Raw genomic sequence first — 21,591 nt, 5'->3', positions numbered from 1 at the left:
ACTGAGCGTGGCTAACCAGGGCTTTGGCCCCAGCATTGGCCTCCAGAGCATTCTACTCAGTCATGTGGAGATGGTTGATTGCCTGAGTCGCTGATCTTCATCTCCAGGACCTCGGGAGGTGACACTGACACCAGGAGGCCCAAAGCCTTCATAAATCATATTGTAGTATAGACTGTCTGGTGTGGCCCAAGGTCCTAGGTAAACAAAGACATCTGATCAGGCAGGACATTCTAAGGGCTTAGGGGTGACCTCCCAGGATGAAAGGCCAACTGTTCCCTGCGCAAGGTTAACCCTTTACTGCCCAAGTAGTACAGACTAGCTGCTGACCTCAAGGAGTGTGCATCCTAAGGAGGAACATAAATCATCACACATGTACACACACACACACACACACACACACCACCTTCACCACCATCACCAACAACAGCCAACAATAAAACTAAACAAGGTCCTGGGTACGGTGGCAGAAAGTCAGGGATCTCACAGGAAGCTGTGCTGAAAGAGCAGAGAGATGTCTTTCACAGGGTGACAAAGGAGGACATCTCCCACAAGGCGACTTTGAGTGGAGACCTGAAGAGTGAAAATGAGCCATGAGGTATGGCGAGATGGGAAGGGGGCCAGCCTAGGTGATGGACAGAGCTGAGGACTGCATCCAGAAGAGAGGAGGCATGGTGTGCTCAGGCACTGGAAGGAATGGGGAGCCAAGGGAGGAGTATGCAACAGAGCTGCACAGGCATGTGGTGGGGGGCTTTGTAGATCTTGGGCAGAGCTGGAAATACTGTATACACCAAGTGCAACAGCAAGGCAGCCTGTGGGATGCACTGGACACTTAACTAAGGAAGGAGTGTAAAGCACACAGGGTGTCCGAACAGCAGCTTTCATAAAATCAGGCACTGTACAGGGAGGAACCTGAGAAGGGAGCTGTAAGGGCGGATCAGGAGACCTCTGGAGAGAAGCAAAGGGTTGGATAGGGAGTCAACACACTAGCAAAGTCCAGGGAAGACCCTGTGGCCATCTTCCCTAGCTGGTGTTGAAGAAAGCTCTGAGTGCCATGTGGATTTAAAGAGCACGCACAGAGCAGGACCTGCAGGGACAGGCGAAGGAACAGAAGGTGTGTGAAGTTCCGGGATCCTTCCTTGACCTCATACAAGACAGCTAACTTGGCTCTGCATGAGACTGCAAGCTTAAGGTGGAAGTCAGAAGTGTGTGTGCGAGCTAGTGTGCACACATCCAGGTGTGAACCAATCTCTGAGATGATGCAAAACTAGGGTCTTATTGAATCAAGCCGAGTTTGGGGCGGCAAGCTCTGCACATGGTGAAGACTGCACAGCTTCCTCAGGCAGACACACAGCCCTGTCCTGTGCTCACATGGAGAGGAGAGGTGGGAGCAATGGCTACTCAGCAGGTGCAATGAAGGAGCTAGAGAGCCCCCTGGAACATGCAGGGGAAGGTGGGAGTCCTCTTTCAGGAGCTGCTGTACGAAGGGGAGGAGGGAGCAGAGGCCAGAGCCCGGGCAGTGGCTTCCTCTGCTCTCCTGGAAGTTACCACAGACTTCCCAGGGGTGGAAGAGGCCCTCACTCCTCAGAAAACTTCCACTGACACAGAGCCCATTGGGCTTTTGCAGCCACCACCATGCCCTGTAGAGCCATAAACCTACATCTATCCTGGCCCCACCACAGCCGGGCGTTGGAGGAATGTTCCAAGCTGGCTCCAAGCCTGGCTCTCTGGCTGGTTGCAATGAGGGGAGAAAAACAAAGCAGGGTAAGGGGCACAGAGCATCGGTGGGAGGCAGAGGGACATCTCAGGCTTCTGGCCAAGGTTTCCCCTAATCAGAGGGTCCTTGCTCACCACGCTACACAGATGGCAGCTCAGTAGCCTGAGCTGTCATCTAACCCTCAGGCACACGCCTATACCTCCAACCCTGCTGACGGTCACAGAGGCTGACTGAGCCGCTGCATCCTCCAGGACTCTATAGCTCTCTGCCCCGAGGGGTCTTGGCCAGTGCACGTCACCAACAGGAGGTAGACACAGGTTGGCCATGGTCTCATCCCCATGACTTCAGCTCACTCTGGGTTTTTGTAGCTGCTCACATCCTTTTCTCATCCTGGGAGTGGTAGCAGCTCATGTGTGTCCCGTTCCTGCTGGGTCCAGTGTGACTGGCCACCCTTGAATGGGTCCCTTTAGTAAATGTCCCTATTACACCAGCTGAAGGCGGGTCTTCCTCCTCCTTGTCCCTGACCAGTGCATTGCCCTCCCTGTCTTTGTCCCCTGCCCTGATTTGTTGTATTCTGAGGGCATCGTACTTGCTGGGCTTGTCGATAGTCTGCGTCCCCTCTAAATGGAGGCTGAGACTGTAGAGGCTCTGTTGGCTTGTGGCTGCGTTCCTGACACTTGGACTGAATCTGCCTGTGATGGGTGTTGGTTGAAGGGATCCGTGATGGGGCTGGAGGCCCTGCATCTCCTCAGCCCCCGGGAACTTCTCCTGCAGAGCCCTCGGATGCAGCCCCAGGAACACAGGCTCTGGGGGTCTCAGAAGATGTTGAAAGCCAGGACGACAAAAATGCTCATGGGAGGAGGGGTGAGGCACTTTGCCGTCTGAGCCACACTCACTCCAGGAAATAAAACGCTTTCACATCTATTAGCACTGATAAGAATAATACTCTGTTCTCCAGGCTTTTAAATCTTACTCGATCATCATTTCCAAGAGAAGCTGCTGGCAGAGCAGGCGCGACAGGCTTGATGCAGTTAAATCATTCTTAGAGGTTGGAGCTTCTGCCGACACCAGGCCCCAGGGAGGGCCTGAGGTTTTGGGCTTCACTTTGGACACCACCTGGAGGAAAAGGAGGATTTTTAAGGACAAGAGTGGGCTCAGAGCTCTTGGCGCATTTCACCTTGCAGAGCCTGCCTCTGCATAAAAACTAGTCGTGATGGTGGGGGGAAACCCATGGGTATGAGAACCTGGACTGTCTTTGTTCAAATTCTGGCTGGGTATTTATTAGCTGTGCAGCCTTGGTTGCATGATTGACCTCTCTGTGCCTCTTTGTCCACATTTCTGAAGTGGAAGCAATAATAATGGTAAGTCATCACGGGACTGGTGCAAGGATTAAATGAGGTAATAGAGATAAAGTGCTTAGACCAGCATCTGAAGGCTAGAGAGTGTTTGTGTGTTTGTGGGCTGTTATTCTTATTAATTAGGTGCTTACCTTGTGTGAAGCAGTAACCCAAAGCAGATCTCATCATCCCTGATGAACAGATGAAGACACTGGAGCCTGGTGGGTGCTCACCCATGTCCAAGGTCACATACCTTATTGAGGACAGAGGCGTGATTTAAGACAGGCAATTGGACTTCAGGCCTATGCACCCAGCCACCGGGTCCTCTGGCCTGCTGGTGGCTGCTCCTGTTAGCTTTCCTCCGCCACAGAGCTAAGCACAGGCTGTGACTTCATCCTGGGCCTCAGCCTGTGGATGGAACTCGGTCTGCAACTGAAGCTTGGGGAGGTGGCTAAGGATGGGTCGGAGATCCTAGGCTCCCAGGAACCACATGGCCCAATGTCCTCTCACCCAGAATCAACACACACTCACTTCCCTGCGCTCAGGTCCTCCACCTGGCCCCTCTGGAATGACAAAACGGGGCAAGTCAGAATGGGGAGCAAATGCAAATCGGATAGGAAGAGGGTGCACACCAGTGTGGACACAAGTGCTGCTGAACAGATAGCGCTACTCCTATGGATTACTTAATTGTCAAATTGATCTTGGCTTTTAACAACTGATCTAGGACAGAGAAATCTCCCTGAAGCCTTTGCACATGGGAGGCAGCTGGGGGTACTTGTGTTTGTGAGAGCAAAACCGCCAACATCCTTGTCTCTTGACTGCCAAGGCCAGGGACAAAGCTGTAGCCTCAGCCTGAACAGCAGGACAGTGGCCTCAGCTCTGGCTCCTGACTGGGCTTTTCCAGGGGACCAGGCACCTTGTGGCTGGAGGGTGGAGGTGGCCTGGAATCGGGGATCAGCTCTGGCTTGAGGGGAGACAGAAGTCATCCAGGGCTGGCCAGATCTGGAGACTGGGAGAAGGCAAGGAAAACAGCATGGTGAGATTGTGACAGGAGGCTTTCATCAGACTATTCTGCAAAGTAGCCCCGCCTCCTCTCTCCAGGAGGTGGGCCCTGGGGAATGTCTGCCCCTCTGAGAACAGCCTGTTGCCAAAAAATGTCAAGACCATCTAGTCATAGAGCAGGTGACAAATTGCATATTTCCAGTAATTAAGCAGGAGGAAGGGTAATAGGAAGTGAGTAACCCGGTGGCCCTGGCAGAAAGATTGTCACCTGCTTTCGCATGCTCCCTGCAGACTGGGGTCATCTTGGAGTTTCCTTGGCCCCACTGGCAGTTGCTATGGCAAAAAGGGCAGACAGTGGCTCGAAGCCTGAGGAGATGAATGCGGCTGCCCGGTGAGCTCTGAGACCTGGGGGTGTGACATGTGCATTGCCGTACCCTCCATGCAGAGAGAGACAGGAGCATGTCTCTTCATAAAGGGAGGAGGTGAGAGTTATGACCCGTCACACGAAGCAACGGTGAAATCCAGCAGCCCGAGGTGGGCATTCACCACTGATAAAAATCTGTCTCCCTGCCAGCTTAAAGTGCTGCTTAAAAAGCTAATGTATAATTTAAACTGTGCACTCTGGGGCTGGGCTTCTACAGGGCGAGAGCAGAGACTCTCCGCTGTGGGTAAAGAGGCCCTGCAAGAACAGTGGAAGTGGAGTCCCCCTAGAATGAACTGGACAGGCTAGGAGTCAGTGGGGTGGGCAGTGGGCTATGAGGGCAGGTGCTGGCCCTTTAGAACAGGTGTGGGCGTGCAAGTACGTTTTGCTGCTGAGAGGGCTGGAGTGTTTTCAGGGCAGGGCTATGCTTCACTGGACTCCCCAGGACACCAGCGAACAGTGAGATGAGGTGAGGTCCCTGCCTCTGAGCAGTTCTTCTCTTGGGACAGAATGAGACCAGTGTCCATTGGGTGAGTGACCATTTCAGGAGAGCTGAAGGCTCCCCAGGGTGGGTCCTGCTGGAAGTACTGCAGGCAGACTCACGCCTACTGCTTCTATAGTGGATGAATGGTGCCTCCAGAAGTCGGGACTGCCTGGAAACTCAGAACAAGCTCTTCATTTGGAAGTAAGATCTACAGATGTACATGGTTAGGATAAAGTCATATTGGGCTGGGGAGACTGGTGTCTATATAAGAAAAGGGAAGGACAGGAGGCGCCACATAGGGAGATGCCATGTGACAGCAGAGATGGGGTGGCACATCTGCAAGCCAGGGAGCACCAAGTACCGCTAGCAGCCACTGGAAGCTGGGAAGGAGGCCTGGGACAGTCTCTCCAGAGCCTCCAGGAGTACCCAGCTCAACTGACACACCGGTTTCAGGCTCCTGGCCTCCAGAACCACAAGAAAATAAATTTCCATGGTTTTAAACAACCTGGCTTGTGGTCACTGGTTGCTTTGGCCCTAGAAAAAGAATGCAGCCTTGGGGGCTGAGCTCCTTGAAGCTCAGATCGCCCTGGGAGCCTCTTGTGCACTCGGGCACAGCCATGGACACCAGTCTGGGTTTTCTCCATTCCCAAAGTCCACCCTCACCCTCACAGCTCTGTGCAATGGTGAGGGCCTGTGTCATGCATCCCATTTTGCAGACCGAAAAACAAAGGCCCATGGGGCTGGGACCTGGCTCTATCTTTCTGTGTATCAAACAAGGTAGGATACATGGGAATCTCAGAGTCCTCTGGACCCAGACTTGCTCACCTTACCAGGTTTACCCTATCGAGTAACGGTGAACCTATGGCATGGGTGTGAGGATGGTGGCCAGCATGGGAGCAGGGCTCCGCCGTGGGTGGCCAGGGACACTTGGTGGCTGGTAGTACAGACAGCACGGGCGCCCCGTGAGCACATCGATAATCATAAAAGGAGGTAAACTTTATTGTCTGGGCCATTTCGGGTACCGGAGGAAAAAAACAATGTATGAATTGCAACGATGAAAGATTTACTGGTTCTGTCAGTGCAGATAGAGGGGATGGCTGGAATTATTGCAGCCGGGAAGAATTGTGTTTTAGGATCTGCCCCAGGTATTAATTTGTGGCGGGCTTATCCTGTCAGGAACATACAATGCTCACGGTGTCGAGCAGTAATACTTTAAAGGGCCTTACTGCCAATTGGATGAAGCCGGGTGTCGGAGCCTGGGAGGCAGCTGATCCCTGAGCGAGCAAGGCTTTCCAATAAGTTCCAGATGAAACACGTGAGGCTGCTGAGTAATATCATCTTCGGAGCCTCTCAAACCGGATCTGTCCCATCTATTGTGCCAGCTCGTGGATCATCCTCCCCCTGGAAGCCCAGAGTGACTCCATCTCTCCCCTCACTCAGGCCTGGCAGACTGCAGAGTGCCAGGGTCACAGCTAATGGCCCAGGCTCTGGAGTCTCCTGTGAAGGGCAGGCAGGGTGGGCGCTGCTGGGTGACTGGCTACCCTCCTGCTTCTAGTCAGATTCTTCAAGACAAGGCCTTCAGGACCCCTGTCGTGTTCTCCAAGTCCTGTTCCGAGCCCAGACCTCTTCTCACAGCCTGGAGATAAAGAGTGTCCAGCTCTGTGGCCCTTGCTAAAGACTCAGTGACCCTTTCCTTCTGCCTTTCATCTTGGGGAGGTCTAGTTCCGGTCTGATTTTTGCCAAGTGCCACATCCAGTCCAGAGAACATGTTGCTTGCACCCCTCTTTTGAACCCTAGGTTAGTCAGCTTTCCTGTCACTGGAACAAAAATGCCAGACACCCATAATTTAAGGAGGAGAGGTTTACTGTGACTCCGAGTTTCAGAGAATTCAATCCATGGTAGGTAGGCTCCAAGGCAGAAAAAACATGGCAGAAGGGTCTGGGGGATGAAAGCTGCTCAAGCCCTGGCAGCCAGGAAGCAGAGTGAGCAGGAAGAGCCTGAAGACTGGGACACAGAGAGAGAGAGAGAGAGACAGACAGACAGAGAGACAGAGAGGAAATCCTCCACATATCAGTGGGTACATGGCCCTGGCTTTGGTCTCCTCCACCCTGTTCCTTTGGTCCAGGTCCTCTGAGAGCTGAAGTATGATGGTGAGTGAGAAAAAGAGACAGATGAAAAGATTTGAGTCCCTGGAGTTCTGTGGGAGCCTCATGCCCCCTACCATAGCAGCTGGAGGGTGTCGGCTGGAGCAGGAAGAACATAGCCTCGGGAGGGACCACACTAGAATAGAGATGATGTCAGTAACCATGCAAAGCCAGGTTGCCATGCCGGGGATGTGAGATAGACCCTGGCATCACTAGAAGCTATGGTTGGAGCAAGGTTAAATCAGCTCCCGGAGCAGGAGATACGAGTCAGGGCTCCCTTATGCATGGGAGGTGAGGCCACTGGGCTTCTTGATAGAGAGGCCTCGTTCAAACAGCCTGGTGCCAGGCAGGTTCCCAGGACCCAGCTGCTGTGAGAGTCCAGCTTCTCACACTCCCTGCAGCACTGCAAGCTCCGCTCAGACATAGTTCCATGGCCAGGTGGGCACCACCTCCCCCCAAGTGGCTTTCTGAATATCACAATCGCTAGGGCCATCAGGAGGAAGTGCAAAGGGCTTCGAAGGCCAACAAGGCCAGCTGGTTCCTCCTTTGACCTTGACCAAGGTCAGAGTGGGCAGCTCTGGCCTGGACATGGAAGAGCTGGTGATAAATCTGCCCTCCTTTGGCTCAGAGGCAAAATCAGAACAGCTGTAAAAGGGCGTGGGGTGCAGGTGTCTGCATGGCCAAGAGCAATTTAAAAACGCAAGAACAATTTTCTAACATTGATCAGGTATAGCAAAGGCATGTTTTCAGCCTCTCCTCACCATCCTGGAATGGAAGAAAAGGGATCTCGTTCTAGTTCCCTGCTCTGTCGCTTCATGAGCGCCCCCAGGTGCCACTGGCCTCTGCAGCGTAGGAGGAAAGCAAGGGAGTGGACATTGTATGCAGCATTCAGAACCTTATGCTGGAGCTGGGCAGGGAATGCCCAACTCCTGGAAATCCACCGGGTGAGTTTCATTGGGTGGGTTTGCAGGTTCTGGCCCCAGGACTGCCTACCTCCTCAGCACAACCTGTTGGCTTCACAGTGGTGCTTAGTCACATTTGGGTCTATTTTCTGAGAGACAGATCCAGGCACTAGCGTAAGGGAATTTTAAAAATCTCAGCTTCTTTTTAACCCATAAAAACTGGCTTAGCATGGTTATACAGCCATGGTAGGCTGCCACATATTCTATGGTGAATTAAAAAGAATTCCCCAAGCCAGGCATGATGGTCTAAGCCTGTAATCCCAGCACTCTGGGAGGCTGAGGCAGGAGGATCACAAGTTTGAGGCTAATCTCATGAACTTAGTGACTTAGTGACAACCTGTCTCAAAATTCAAAAGTTTTTAAAAGGCTGGGGATGTAGCTCAGTGTGAAGGGCTTGGGTTCAACCCTCAGTCCCATGAGCAAAAGAAAAGGAAGGGAAGAAGATAGGCAGGCAAACATCACCCTTTTGCAAGGGCTGCATGGTGCCTCATAGGCTGTCTATAAGGAGTGGATGAAGATCTTTCCACAGTTCATAGAGCAAAAAGAGAACGAGAGCAATGGCGTCTACCCACTTGCCCATTGAGCTTTGGTAAGGTAGGTTGGGACTCCCTCACCTCTAATCTCCTTGTAAAGATGCAGAGAAGAGGCAGATTTGGCCTGGGGCTGGGTCAGGAGAGCTCAGATACAGAGGCCAGAGGAGCCTAATTAGGAGACCACCCAATGGAGGGCAGAAGACTTGGAAACCCAGTGTGAGGTGTGCGCGCAGAGTGTAAAAAGCATTAGGGAGCCACTGAGGCCTTCAGCAACTGTATAGCATCTTTGAAAAATGGAAAGAATCCTCCACCATATAAGCAGCTACCTTTCCTCCTTGGCTCAAAATAAAATTCTCTCTGTGGTATATTTGAGGCTCTCTGTACCACTTACTCCACTCTGCTAATAATCGCCAGCTGTCTGTAATCTTACTGCCTCCTTTCACTGGGGGATAACCAGGCTGTGGACCCCGTTCCTCCCAAATCCCTTGGTAAGGGGAACGTAACCCAGTGCCTTGCATGCAGCAGAAATATACAAAGTGGTTATCGAATGAATAAATGAACTAAGGAAGGAGAGAGTGAATGTTACAGCCTTTGCTGTCATGTCACCCTGACTCCCTGCCGTCCTGTACAGCTCTGAGTTCTACCCACGCCTCCACAAGTTTTCTGGTCTCTTTCTGTTTTGACTCCGGCACTATCCAGGTGAGCACCTGCTAGAAGCAGCTTCCCTGGAGCCATCCTCCCACCCAACAGCGCAGAGTGGCCTCATTCACCCATAGGAATGTTAATGGCCTGATATTTACTTTCTCTTGCCCTTCCTTCTAGCCTTTCCCCTCATCAAATCTGCACTGCAACAAATTATTTGGCTTCGCTATGACCTCCACTTCCTGTCTGAAATCACCGAGCCTTAAGCAGCATCTCTCAGGCCCCAACCTCCCTCCTTCCCCTCCCCTGCCTAAGCAGGCACTGGATAGACTCAGCTCTCTCCTGCGCACCCCCTGCCCTCTTCAGGATTCCTTCAGGGTTCAAAGCCCATGTTCCTTTCATTAAAGCAATCCTCATCTCTCTCCAGGAAGTCACCACCATCATCCACCAGCACAATTAACTTTCTAAAAGGCTCCCTATTTGTAAATAAGCACAAATGTCGCCTTGCCTGCAAAGATCCCTTTAATCCACAATTATTTTGGAGGGGTGAGGGAGGCGCTGTGTCACAGTAGGACCTAGAGATGAGTTCAGTGTCGTTTGAGATATTGCAGAACTTCCTACGGGGTCCAGCTGTCTGCAGATGACATGCGTGGGAGTGGGCTGCTCCTGGCTGGAGACATCAGGCGGCCTCTGAGAGCCCTTCAAGAGCCGACAGGGGCACACTGGAAATGCAAATGGCAATGGCACTTGGGGAACCTTTGCGAGTGAGAGAAGCCAATCCAGGTGCTGCTATGACATTCAGGAGGGGCTGGGCAGGGCTGGGACCAGGAAAGGTCTGTGCACAGTGGGTAGGAGCAGGAGGGAGGCCCGGCACCAGTGGGATGTGGAAGAGAACAATTATCTTCGTGTTGGCATTGTGCTCAGGGGAAGAGCTGAGCAGGGAGCCTGTGACCCTGCTCTGTGTGAGGCCGTGGACCTAAATTTCTCTCCCTGTGGACTCAGGCTGCTTGCACCAGAGAGCCAGAGCTCAGGTTCGGCCAGACCCTGCATAAGGCAATGCCTGGAGGCCCTCACCCACACCCCTCACTGCTGGGGGCAGGATGAAGATGCACAGAGGTGTCTACACAGAGAGAAAGGCCTGTGGCTGGGGACCCGCAGCCATGTGCCAGCTAGTTTCTGTCTGCTTCTTTTTAAAGGGACTCCACGCTACTGTGTACTGTCCTTCGTGATCCCCATGAAGGGATACAGGACAGTCCCTGGATAGTGCTTGGCACATAGCAGCCAACTTACTAATACACGTTTTAAAGTAAATGAATAGACTGCTTAGGTCCAGATCACATTTTCCAAAGATGACCCCAATACTACCTCCCAGTACATGGGCTCTTGACCCTACTCCCAACCTTGCCTCCATCCAGGGAGGATCTCTGTGACTGCCTCAACCAACAGAGCACATGGAAGTGGCATTAACTGACTTCCAAGGTGAGACTATGAAAACACCATGTGCTTCTACCTTGCTGTCCCTGGAGAGAACCCAGCAACGCCGCTGTTCAGAAGCCCAGGCAGCCCCTGCAGAGAGGGCCCATGCAGGTGTTCTGGCTGATGCCTGCTGAGGTCCCAGCTGGCAACCAGCATCAGCCATCAGACTTGTGAGTGAAGATGCCCCCTGGTGATTCCAACCTCCAACTGTCATGTGCCCCCCAGCCTCCTAGTCTTCTCAGCAGAGGGCCACACATCAGAGAACAGAGATGAGTTTCTGCTGCAGCCTGTTCAAACACCTGACCTACGGAAACCATGGAGAGAATACAAGGAGTTGTTCTAACTCACTAAGTTTGGGGATGACTTGTTACCCAGCAAGAGGTAACAGATATGGTCAGCATTCATACAGAGCCCTTCGCTGGCCTCCCTGGTGTCTGGTTTATCCATAACTGCCTTTGGCTAGAGTGCAGTCTCCCTCTCCCATCAGTAGTTGCCAGGGTAACAGGGTCCCTGGCACAGTGAGTGGGTGCAGACTTTTCAAGTAAGGGCCCGAGTTACTTTCCTTAGAAGAGACCACTGTGTCTCAACTCTTAACTGGTGCAAAAGGATCTAAAACTCTCCCTTCCAGTTCTTACCCCAGCATCAGTCCTCTTAGGATGGTAGACCCAGCTCACCTGGCTGTAGCCGTTTCTCCCTCTGCATGTGAAGCAGGCTGAACAAGGTGGAGTCTTAAATTCCATTTGGCCCAGGGCTTTAACAGTCAGTGTGTTCCCTGAATTTCAATGGAGACTCTGCATTTGACCACGAGGGTTCCAGCATACCATGCAAGAGGAGAGGGACAAAGCTGAGGTTCCACGGAAAAGGTCATTTATTGAACGTCAACCATGTGCTAGGTCCTCTATGTAAATAATTAATAACACTCTGAACACATTGGCTTTCTTTATTATTTGCTTGTCCCTTCTCAGGGTCATTTGCAGATGATCGATCTAAATCATTATTTAGATTCTGTCTAATCATTTTTAGAACAACGTTGATAACCACAGCTGTCTTTAATCAGTCTAAAAGATCATCACTTGTCCATGGAAGGGGCTGGCTTGTTGATGTTTATCCTCCCAGGAGTAGGGAGGATTGTCAGATTTGGGTTGCCCACTGCCTCAGTTTCCCCAGTAAATTTCCCACAAGGGGACCCCAAAGGCAAGTTAGTTAACAAAATTGGTTTAATGTTCTCTTTTTAAGTGACCCAGTGTCTGCTTTTCTCTGAGTTTTGGTTCCTTGGGAAATACATTCCCTTGGGCCTAACATACTCTGTCTAAGTACGTCACTCTTTCCTCCATCCCAGCTGGGTCAGCTCCCTCCATTCACCCCTCAGGCATGGGCTTCCATCACACTTCTTCCAGGAAGCCTCCCCTGAGCCCTCCCTAGCTGCTGCTCCACTGCCAACCAAAGCAGCTAGGACAGGCTTATGAGTCGCAGGGCCAGGGCTATCACTAGGATCATAGACGTGTCTCATCCCTCACCAGAGAGTAGATGCTCTCAGTCTGTTGTGCTTCTTGGTCCGCTCTCAGGCTCTTCCCTGGCCCTGCTCCTAGTAGGTGCTCATAAATAGTTGCTGGACAAATTAGTGGAGTTCATAGCTATGCCTCTGTCTGCTCCCCATGCACGCATGATGTATGAGCAGGCCCTCCTGCAGGACAGGATGCCAGGTGGAGTTATTAGTACCATTAATGAGGATGAGCAGCCAGCTGCCTCTCGCTCCTTTGTGAAGGATGCGCCTATGTGTGCCCGCAGTTCCGGTCCTCCGCACACCTGCAACTTCAAGTGATCTAGTTAAAGCGCCATTCCTCCATGGGGCATCCAGGGCTTTAGAGATGGGAAGAATGACAGTAAGTTCCCAAATGCTGAAGGAGTCTTCCCCAGGCACAGTCAATGTGCTCATCCTACCCAGTTTGGCCTCTCCTCCACTCTTCCTCCCTCAGCTCTCCTGTCCTCAGGAGAAAGATACAGAACTCTGGAGGGGACACAGGGTACTGTGACTAGGGGTGGGAGGGAGTCTTGTGCCCTCACCTGAGGCTACTAAACAGAGGATGGTGATATGTGGCTTTTCAGGAGGCAAGAAAGGAAAACAGGGCCACAGCAGGGTACCTGGAAAGGTATCTTTTAAGATGTGTCCACCATGTACGCTGGCTTCTGTTGGCTTTCAAGATCGCAGGAAGCCCCGTACAGCCCTTGATCTTTTCTTGGGGAGACCCCGCAGCCATTTTCTCCAAGACGGAAACTGCCCCTCCCCTTACCCCATATTGGGCTCCAACTCCACAAACGATGTAAGTAAAACCCCAGGGCATAATTGGGTAAGGAAGGGAGAATCAAGTGTGGGTATTACACTGTGAAAACCCCTAACTGCCTGGACCCGTAAATGATTTAACTTGTTAAACAAAATGCATACATCTGCATACATTTGAATACATGAATAGGATCAACTCAGACCCTGCCTAGGTCCAACTTCTCTAGGGAGGCAGAAGAGGGGAGAAGGATCCTGAAAAAAAGAGACTTGGACTGCTCTCTCCCTACACCTTAAAGAGCCTTTGTATGCTATATTTATAGATTAAACACAAAAAGCGTCTCCCTGCTGCATTAAAAACTACCCATCAAGGCTGAGGACTCCAAGGAGCAGTAAAATCAATCTCATTGCATAAAGACAACAGCAAGCAATTGGCATGACATTTTAAGTAAATGCTACAGCCATTTGTAAATGTTCATTTTCCAGGAGACCCCATCTATTATATGACAGCTATTTTCTTAGCATCCCAGTGTGAATTCAGTTGGTTTACAGATAAGCCCGTTGAGGAGAATGGATATCAAGATGTAAAGTGCTATAATACGGACAATTTGTTACCGCTGTACCACGTCGCTCTGTCATTATGTATCTGCCTCTCGCAAGGGTTAGGAACCACTTGGCTATTTTTGGAAGCCAGTGTTAATGAGGGAGGGGGTCTAAGTGGACGGAGAGGAAGTGGGAAGTGAAGGAGGCACCACTGGTCCTGAGGAGGGCCACAGCCCATGGGGAGGTAAATAGGGTTAGCACTGATATAGACCCGCCTATTCCTGATGACCCTTCCCCAAAGAGGCCCAGGTAGAAGAGACAGGCCCCTTCCCCAGGAGCCTGAAGAAGTACGAGCCCAGGTTCTGCGAGGAGTGGGTCCAGTGGAGGCTGCAACTTCCTCACCAGGCTGACTGCTGTGTTTCTTGGGTGCCCAGGCAGACTGGGCTCAGGTGAGGACCTCTTTCCTCGGGGTTTCCTGTCCAGCACTCTGGACCTCCTGCGGGAGCAAGGTGAGCTGATTGGGACTGAGAAATAGCATAGCCCCAGTGTGGAAATCTGTCCAGGTGCTGCCCAAGTTGAAATATGTGCCTCAAGAAACGGAGGGTCCACCGGCCTCATAACTCACCGTTAACTCCGACAACCCAGACGTTTCCAAGTAGGAAATAAATGACCCCCTCAGTGAACCCGGAGTTGCGCTGAAGAGGTTCCGAGGGAGGTGGGTGACAGATTGTGCCAGGCTCCTCGTGGGTGGGGTGGGGTGATAGGAAGGGACTTGGCCCTCAGGGGGTGAGAAAACCACGTGCCTGGACATTAAAGTGCAGATCCAAAAAGGATGGGAGTGAGCCGGGTTGTTGTTCCTTTAGGGCGCAGATCTCAGGGTACCTTAGGGCACCTTGGTACCAGGTGGCAGGCCCCTCCCAGGCTTTGCCAGTCCCTACACTTCCAGCTGCTTCTCTTTTGCCATTCATACACTCAGCAAAAGTGTCAGGGCCTCCCAGATCTCTCCCCAGACACTTCAGACCTGCCTCGAAACACCCCTGCAAGCCAGTCCGGATGAGCATAAGGCATACCGTCTAGGCTATTAATCCTTCTAGGGTATATACCATCTCCCCATGCCCAGGGGTGTCTGGTACAGAGCAGGAGACAGATCTTTGTGGAAAGAATGAATGAATGATGGTATGAATCTGTGCAGGCTTCTGCTCCTCAGTTACTGATTCACCAAGTGACTAGTGCTTCCGCTATGGGGCCTCCAGGTCACGTGAGTCCTTGCCTGTCTTACTGGGGTTGTTCCGGACACATTTCCTCAATGGAAAGCCCCCCTCCCCGAGTCTGAGTTTTAATCTGAGATCTGGTGGGAGCCAGTTGTGAAGGTGAGAGTCATCCTTCCTTTTGGAATGAGGCTGTGTGACCCATATGAGCCCTTAAAGCAAAGGTCCTGTGGCTGCAGCAGACAAAAGGAGCAGCAAAAAGCTCAGGGAAGAGTTCACACTTACAGGATTAGGTGAGTGAGGCAATTCAGCTGCTTGGCAGTGTCTCCCAAGAGGGCTCTCAGTCATAGCGGCCGCCATTTTCATTCTTGAGGGTGGAGGGCAAGAGTGTAGCTGCTGCTCACTAAGGAATTGTGGATCTGTCCAGCGTTGATCAGGCTTGCAGGAGTCTGCCCTTTCCTGGCACTACTTTATTCCACCTCACCTTGTGGAAAAGGCTCATACAGCTGCATCCGAGGGTCCCCCAAGCTGCTCTGTGATGACCAACCTATGCACAGTCCTCTCGGTCTCCAGGCTGACCTCCTTGGAGGAGGATGTATTTCTGTGGAAGTTCACACTTGAACACACCACACATGGTGGCCAAAGAACTATCCTTGTACCTTGGCAGAGGGGAAGGGGCTAGGTACAAAGGGAACAAAGGTCCATGCCCCCAGAAGAAGGTGTCCAGCCTGGTCTGAGCTAGGAAACATTTGGAGTTGATAAAGAAGTGTGTGGTACAAAAATCAGTTCTTCTATGATAAATAAATGAGCAATTGCTGGCTGAGGTGCCACCGAGAGTACTTAGCTTAATCAAGCAGTGTCATCCCTGAGGTAATTTAGAGGCTCCATTCATCAGCTCCTTCAGCCCCTGTATGTCACCGCTGCTAACAGTTCTCCAGCCAAGGCAGGAAGCTGCAAAGCTGACTTTCTGTGACACCTGTGCCTCCACCTCAGCAGCCCTTGGGTCTTTGGGTAAAAGCAAGGCGACAGTCAAATGGTTGACAAAGCAGGTATGGTGGTACACACCTGTCATCCCAGCACTCAGGGGGCTGAGGCAGGAGAATTGCCAGAAGTTCAAGGCCAGCCTGGGCTATATAATGAGACCTTGTCTCAAAACAAAACAAAACAAAACAAAACAAAACAAAACAAAACAAAACAAAACAAAACACCCCAAACCAGCTGACTAGTAGGGTGGCCTGGAAAGTAACCACAAAAATGCCCCAGGTGCCCCAGTTAGATTCAGCCAACTATCAGACTGGGCAGAAAAGGGGGCCAGGAGCGGGCCCCTGGCTTCTCGTGGCAATGAGGACTATGAGTTCTCACATTTACAACAAACCTGGGTAGGCAGACTAAAATGGACACTTCTGTTTTCTGCTTCAAACCTGGTCAAACTGTGGCAGGAAAGAACAATGACCATCCTATCCACTGTTCTAGGCCTCAGAGTGTTTGAACACACTCAGCCCACTCAACAAAGCAAAAAGCAGAGCACGGCAGTGGTTGCCAGGAGCTAGGGGAGGGAGCAACAGTGAGATTCTGGTCAAGGGCACGGAGTTTCAGTTAGACAGTATGAATAAGTTCTGCAGATCAATGTGACTCTAGTGACTACGGTGACAGTGGTTGACAGTACTCTACCATATACTTGCAAATCACCAAGAAAAGATCCTAAAGGTTCTTACCACAAAAAAATAGGAGAGTGAAATGATGGATATATTAGTTGGCTTGGTTCAATCATTTCATAATGTCTGCATATCAAAGCAACCATAAACATATACAATTGTTATTTGCCATTTATATCTTACTAAAGCTGGGGGGAAAAAAAGACCTGGATTTGGACACTTGCTCAAGGATTTAGGAGCTGTGTGGCCAGATATAAATCTCCAATCTCTCTGGCCCTCTCTTCTCATTTCTATAAAATGGGCTTATCACACCTACCTCATTGAAGATTAAATGATATCCCAGTGCCTGGGACAGGAAGCTTAAGAAGTGGAAGCTGGTGATAGGAAAGTGGTGTGGCTCAAATCACAGGGTAGGTCAGTGTGTGGTGGGAAAGGCGAGGTCCAAACTCCCTGTCTCGCAACTCTCATTCAACGGTTTCCATAGCGACGGATCCCAACCTGTCAATGAGTGTGCTAGATTGTGTGACATCCCTTAGTATATAAAATTATCTGAGGGCCATCACAAAATAATCAAATCATATGCTCTACTGTGCTTTCTCTTGGTGGAGATGTCATAAAGATTTGACAAAAATGACAAGATGTCAGTACGGCTCCTAAGGAGTCAGACATCCCAAGTTCAGCCCGTTGAGATGATTCTTGCCTTTGACTCTGACATGGGAAAAGTTACAGTCAGATTCCATTGTTTGTGTCTTTCTAATTAACCCCAGATACTCACCTCCAATTGCCCCAGATCCTTTATCCGTCAATGTCCCCAGCTCCAATTTATCGCTCCCACCCTTGAAAGGTCTCTTGTTCCCTGCCCACCAGACCCGCAGAGTGGCAAAAATAGAGAAGCAGTGCCCCTTAGCTGTGGTGGGTGACGGAACTACCTGTGAAAGTCATCAAAATGCTGATTTCTGCATTTCTAACAAGTTTCCAAGCCAGGCTGCTTGCCCACACTTTGAGTAGCAACTAACTTGAGCAGTGCTTCTCCAACCCTGGCATCAGAGTGGCAACCACACTGCCGCCATGCTGTCTTCAAACAGATTGCTGGGCCCTGGCTCCCAGCATTTCTGATTCAGTGGTTCTGGAGCAGAGAGTGGGAATGTGTGTTTCTAACAAGTCCCTAGGTGATGTTGCTGGTCCGGTGAACCGCAGTCTGAGAAGTGTCACACTAAAGGATGGGGTGTTGGCAGGTGACACCGAAAGCCTCCAGGTGTCTCTCCACTGTGCCTTCCATTCTTTCCCTCATCTCTCATGAGCCTTCCTAGGCGAGACGCCTTCCCAGGGTAGGGCAGAACCTTCCCTGTCTCTGTATCCAGTATGTATACACAGAACTAGATGGAGAAAGACTAATTTTGCAAAATCTGCACAAAACTTGGCCGAATTTATGTTTCCCCTGCAAGAGAAATGCTGCCGAGTGGAAATAAAATGCAGGATTCCTGGGCACTTCTATTACCTCTTCCTGTCATCAGCGGTGAGTGATGGCAAAAAGTAAGATTGCAAACGGAATCGCTTTCGCTTTGCCCAGAACAAACCCCGCCCGCCCGGTGACAGAGCCTCCTGCAAATCTGCAGTTCTCCCGAGTGTCACCAACCACAGGAGCCGGGAGAGTAGCCAACGCGGAGGAGAGCTGTCACCCAGCAAGGGCCCTGGGGGACCGTCCTTCACCCCAAGAAGGGGCCTCTCTGGGTGGAAGGGAATCTAGTTTGATTTAAGATGGCTCATTTGTCTTCCTTGTTTTAATCACAGAGTAAAAATAATAATAAACTGGCCTTTATATAGTGTCTCTCATTGCCAGTGTATCACTGAACATTTTACAGATTTAATAATAGAGTTTCAGAAATAAATAATGGGGAATAATAATAGGAAGGATAAATAACATATTTATGGAATTGTATTGTGCTTTATGGTGGTAAACAATTGCTCAGACAGCCAGCAGCAGGAAATTAAGATGTTAGGAAGGAAGAAAGGAAAAGGGATGGAGGAGCTATTTTCAGGTAAGATTTGAGGGAGCTGGGATGAGGTTCAGGAGCAGAGAGACTGACAGTGAATGGGCGCAGGAGGCTCCTGGGCAGCGGCTTGTCCACTGGGGATGGAGCTGGGAGCTACAGTGAGTTGCCTCTGCTAGGAAGGGTTGGCTGTCATTGGTTGGGGTCTCCAAACACAAACCCCAGGAAGGGAAGGGCATGATGTCTGTTAGGGATCAGCTCTGCATAGGACGAGGGAGGATATGGGATTAGGCAGATGTGTGCATTGTAGCCAGGCCGTTAGACCCCACCAGGCTCAGGCTTTAGATACAGAACCATGGCTGCTCTTAAATAACAAGGGCACCTGCTGTCTGTACTTCATGCTGCCTCTTCCAAGGGGAAGGGAGTCTTCCTGGAAGATATGGTGCTATGTCTTCGTATCTACCACAGCAACAGGCAAGGGGCATTTGCTGAACACAATCTGGTCTGAAATAAGGCTCTAGAAAAGAAAGGCAAGTTGTATAGAAATTTCCTCTTTGAGTATGTAGCTTGTGCCATGCTGAATGGATCAGTGGGGTCAGAGGCAAAAAGAGGTGGTCAGGGAGATGGGGCAGGGACCTAGCCCCACTACTGGCTGATCAGAAATGATCAGGGAGTCTCAGCCTCTTGCTATGTAGCACCAACAGCCTTCCCTGTGGATGGAACCCGTACTCAGGTATTGATCCATACAACATTGGTGGCTGGGTTCTTGCCTGATTGTTATTTACTGGACAACATTCTAAGGACTTTACATATGTTGTTTCTTCTGTAGAGGAGAAAGCAGACACTGGGGCCAGATAACTTGCCTGGAGACAATGGAAAAGGTGGGGCTGTATTAGTCACTTTCCCATTGCTAAAACAAAATGCCTGACACTAGCAAATTAAAGGAGAGGTTTAGTTTGACTCACGGTTTCAGTGGGTTCAGTTGGCTGGTTCCAAGGCAGAAACAGCACGGTAGAAGGACATGGTGGAAGAAAGCTGCTCACATCAGCTTTATGGTGGTCAGGAAGTAGAGAGAGAGAAGGGAGGAGCTGGAGACAAAAACATACCCTGCTAGGTCATGCTTCTTTCAGGCAGGCCCTACCTCAGAATAGCACAGTCACCTATGAACTCTACTAATAAGCATAGCACTCCCATAATCCAGTCACCTTCCAAGCACATGAATCTTTAGGGGGACATTTTAGACCTAAACCCTAGCAGTGGCCAAATCAGGGCTTGACCTCAGCCCCACTCAAAGTCCACTTCCCTCTGCAGGTTAAAGGTTTCAGCAGAAGCCAAGATGGAGTCAGCATCAAGTGCAGGATGTCAGTGAATGTGGTTTCAGTGTCCCAGGCTCTGATTTTAGAGGCCACAGGCCTCAGTGAGTTGCCACCACTTATCTGTCCACGGAGCACCAGCAGCAGGAGCTGACCCCACCGTGCATGGGACCTGGACGCAGACACTGCTGGGCAGAATTGTCATCAGGCCTAGGCCCGATGCTAGCCAGCCCCATGGCACTGTGCTCTGGCCCAACAGCCTTAGGCAGGGAGACTTGGTGCAGCCCTGTGCCCTGCTTTGGGAGCCACCAGTGCTCAGCAGGGTTGAGCAACCTCACCTGGGGTTGATATGGCCCTATAGATGCTCCCACTGGATTGCTCTTTTTCACCTAAGAAAACTCTAGACCTACACAGCCTTGTAAACAAGAGTTGCTCACCTTACTAGAACCATATGTGGGCTTTGCATGTGTTAGCTCCCTTTGTAGAAGGCAGATCACTAATCAAAAAAAGAAAAGGTCCATCTCCCAGAAGTGTCTCTGGCGTCTGGCTGCTGAGCAGGTGTGTCTCAGTACCTGGCTAGGGGTAAAGGAGGGAGAAGAGCAGGGGCTGGATATTCACATTTGGGCCACTATCCCTTCCAGTTCCCAGTTTTCCCCCTATGCTGCACATGTTTCATTCGGGCTTACTGTGTGCTGGACACTGGGTGACATTCTCTACATAAACCAGATAGAACCTCCAACCACTCAAGGAATTCTAGAACTAACTATAGATTTGAACCCCAGTAAGAAGGCCAGGGGTCTGCTTAGACCCCCACATGACTGACATGGAAGAGACTCAGCTTTCTCGTAGAAAATGGCAGGGATGCCTGATAGTTGGTGTTCGGAAGTTGGTGGCTTCTCAGCCCCTGCCCCTGCCCCTGCCCCCAGCTGGGGAGCACTGCACTGTGATTATCACTGAGATGGCATTTGTTACAGCTTCCTCCCTGTCAGGGCTGGCAGGCTGCAGCACAGGGGCCTCCTGCTGGGCACGGTGCTTAGTATTAGCATCAGACAACTGATCTGCATTTTATTCTGCTTTAAAATGAAAATCCTCCCACACTACCTCCATCTCCAGGAGGCAGGTGCTCTCTGCTAGGGACAATGGACAGGACCAAGGCCTCCTGAGGCTCAAGTCTTGTACTCCCAAGGTCTGGTGTTCTGCTTCCTGAGCTACTCAGCCAGGTCCACTGCGGCCAGAGTCCTGTCTGAGCCCTGTGGGCCCTGCCATGAGTGTAGACACAGGAGTCCTTGTCCTCTGAGAGCAGAGAAGGAACGAGGAGTGACTACAAAGAAAGCGGGTAAAGGCTGTGTTTACTGAGCAGCAGACCATCGAGCCATGGTGACAGCAGTCAGGGCCATCTTTGCAGAGTCCAGCATCAACAAAAGAGCTAGAGAGGGAACCAGGTCCCACGCCAACCCCAGGCAGCCCTCACCCTTTGTTACAGGAGAGGACACCCACTGGGCGGCACCCTCTGGATTGTCCCCCTGTTGGAGCTCCTTCCTCATCACCAACCCAACTAACAGCATGGACTTGGGCTCTGCAGTCCCTACATGTGCTTTCTCCCACGCGTCTCCACCAGTGTTAATTTAGGGTGAGGTTCTGAGCCTAAGACCCATCTGTAAAATGAAGACAACAACGGCAAAAACCTCAGGGACTTTGGCATTTGTGAGGTTGATGAGTAACCCAAATGTGACAGTGGAAAATGAGGTGCATCCGTCTTCTACAACCTGCCCTCTGGGCTCCCAGAGCTAGGTGGGGATTAGAGCCACTGGTATATCTGGAGGGCCCTGACTTTAAGGCACATTGCAAGCTCTGGCCCACAGTTACAATCCAGCCCCACTGTGGTCTG

The sequence above is a fragment of the Chinchilla lanigera genome, unplaced genomic scaffold (assembly GCF_000276665.1).
Source record: "Chinchilla lanigera isolate Chin_1 unplaced genomic scaffold, ChiLan1.0 scaffold00152, whole genome shotgun sequence".
NCBI lineage: Eukaryota > Metazoa > Chordata > Mammalia > Rodentia > Chinchillidae > Chinchilla > Chinchilla lanigera.
This window is presented reverse-complemented; position numbering follows the sequence as displayed.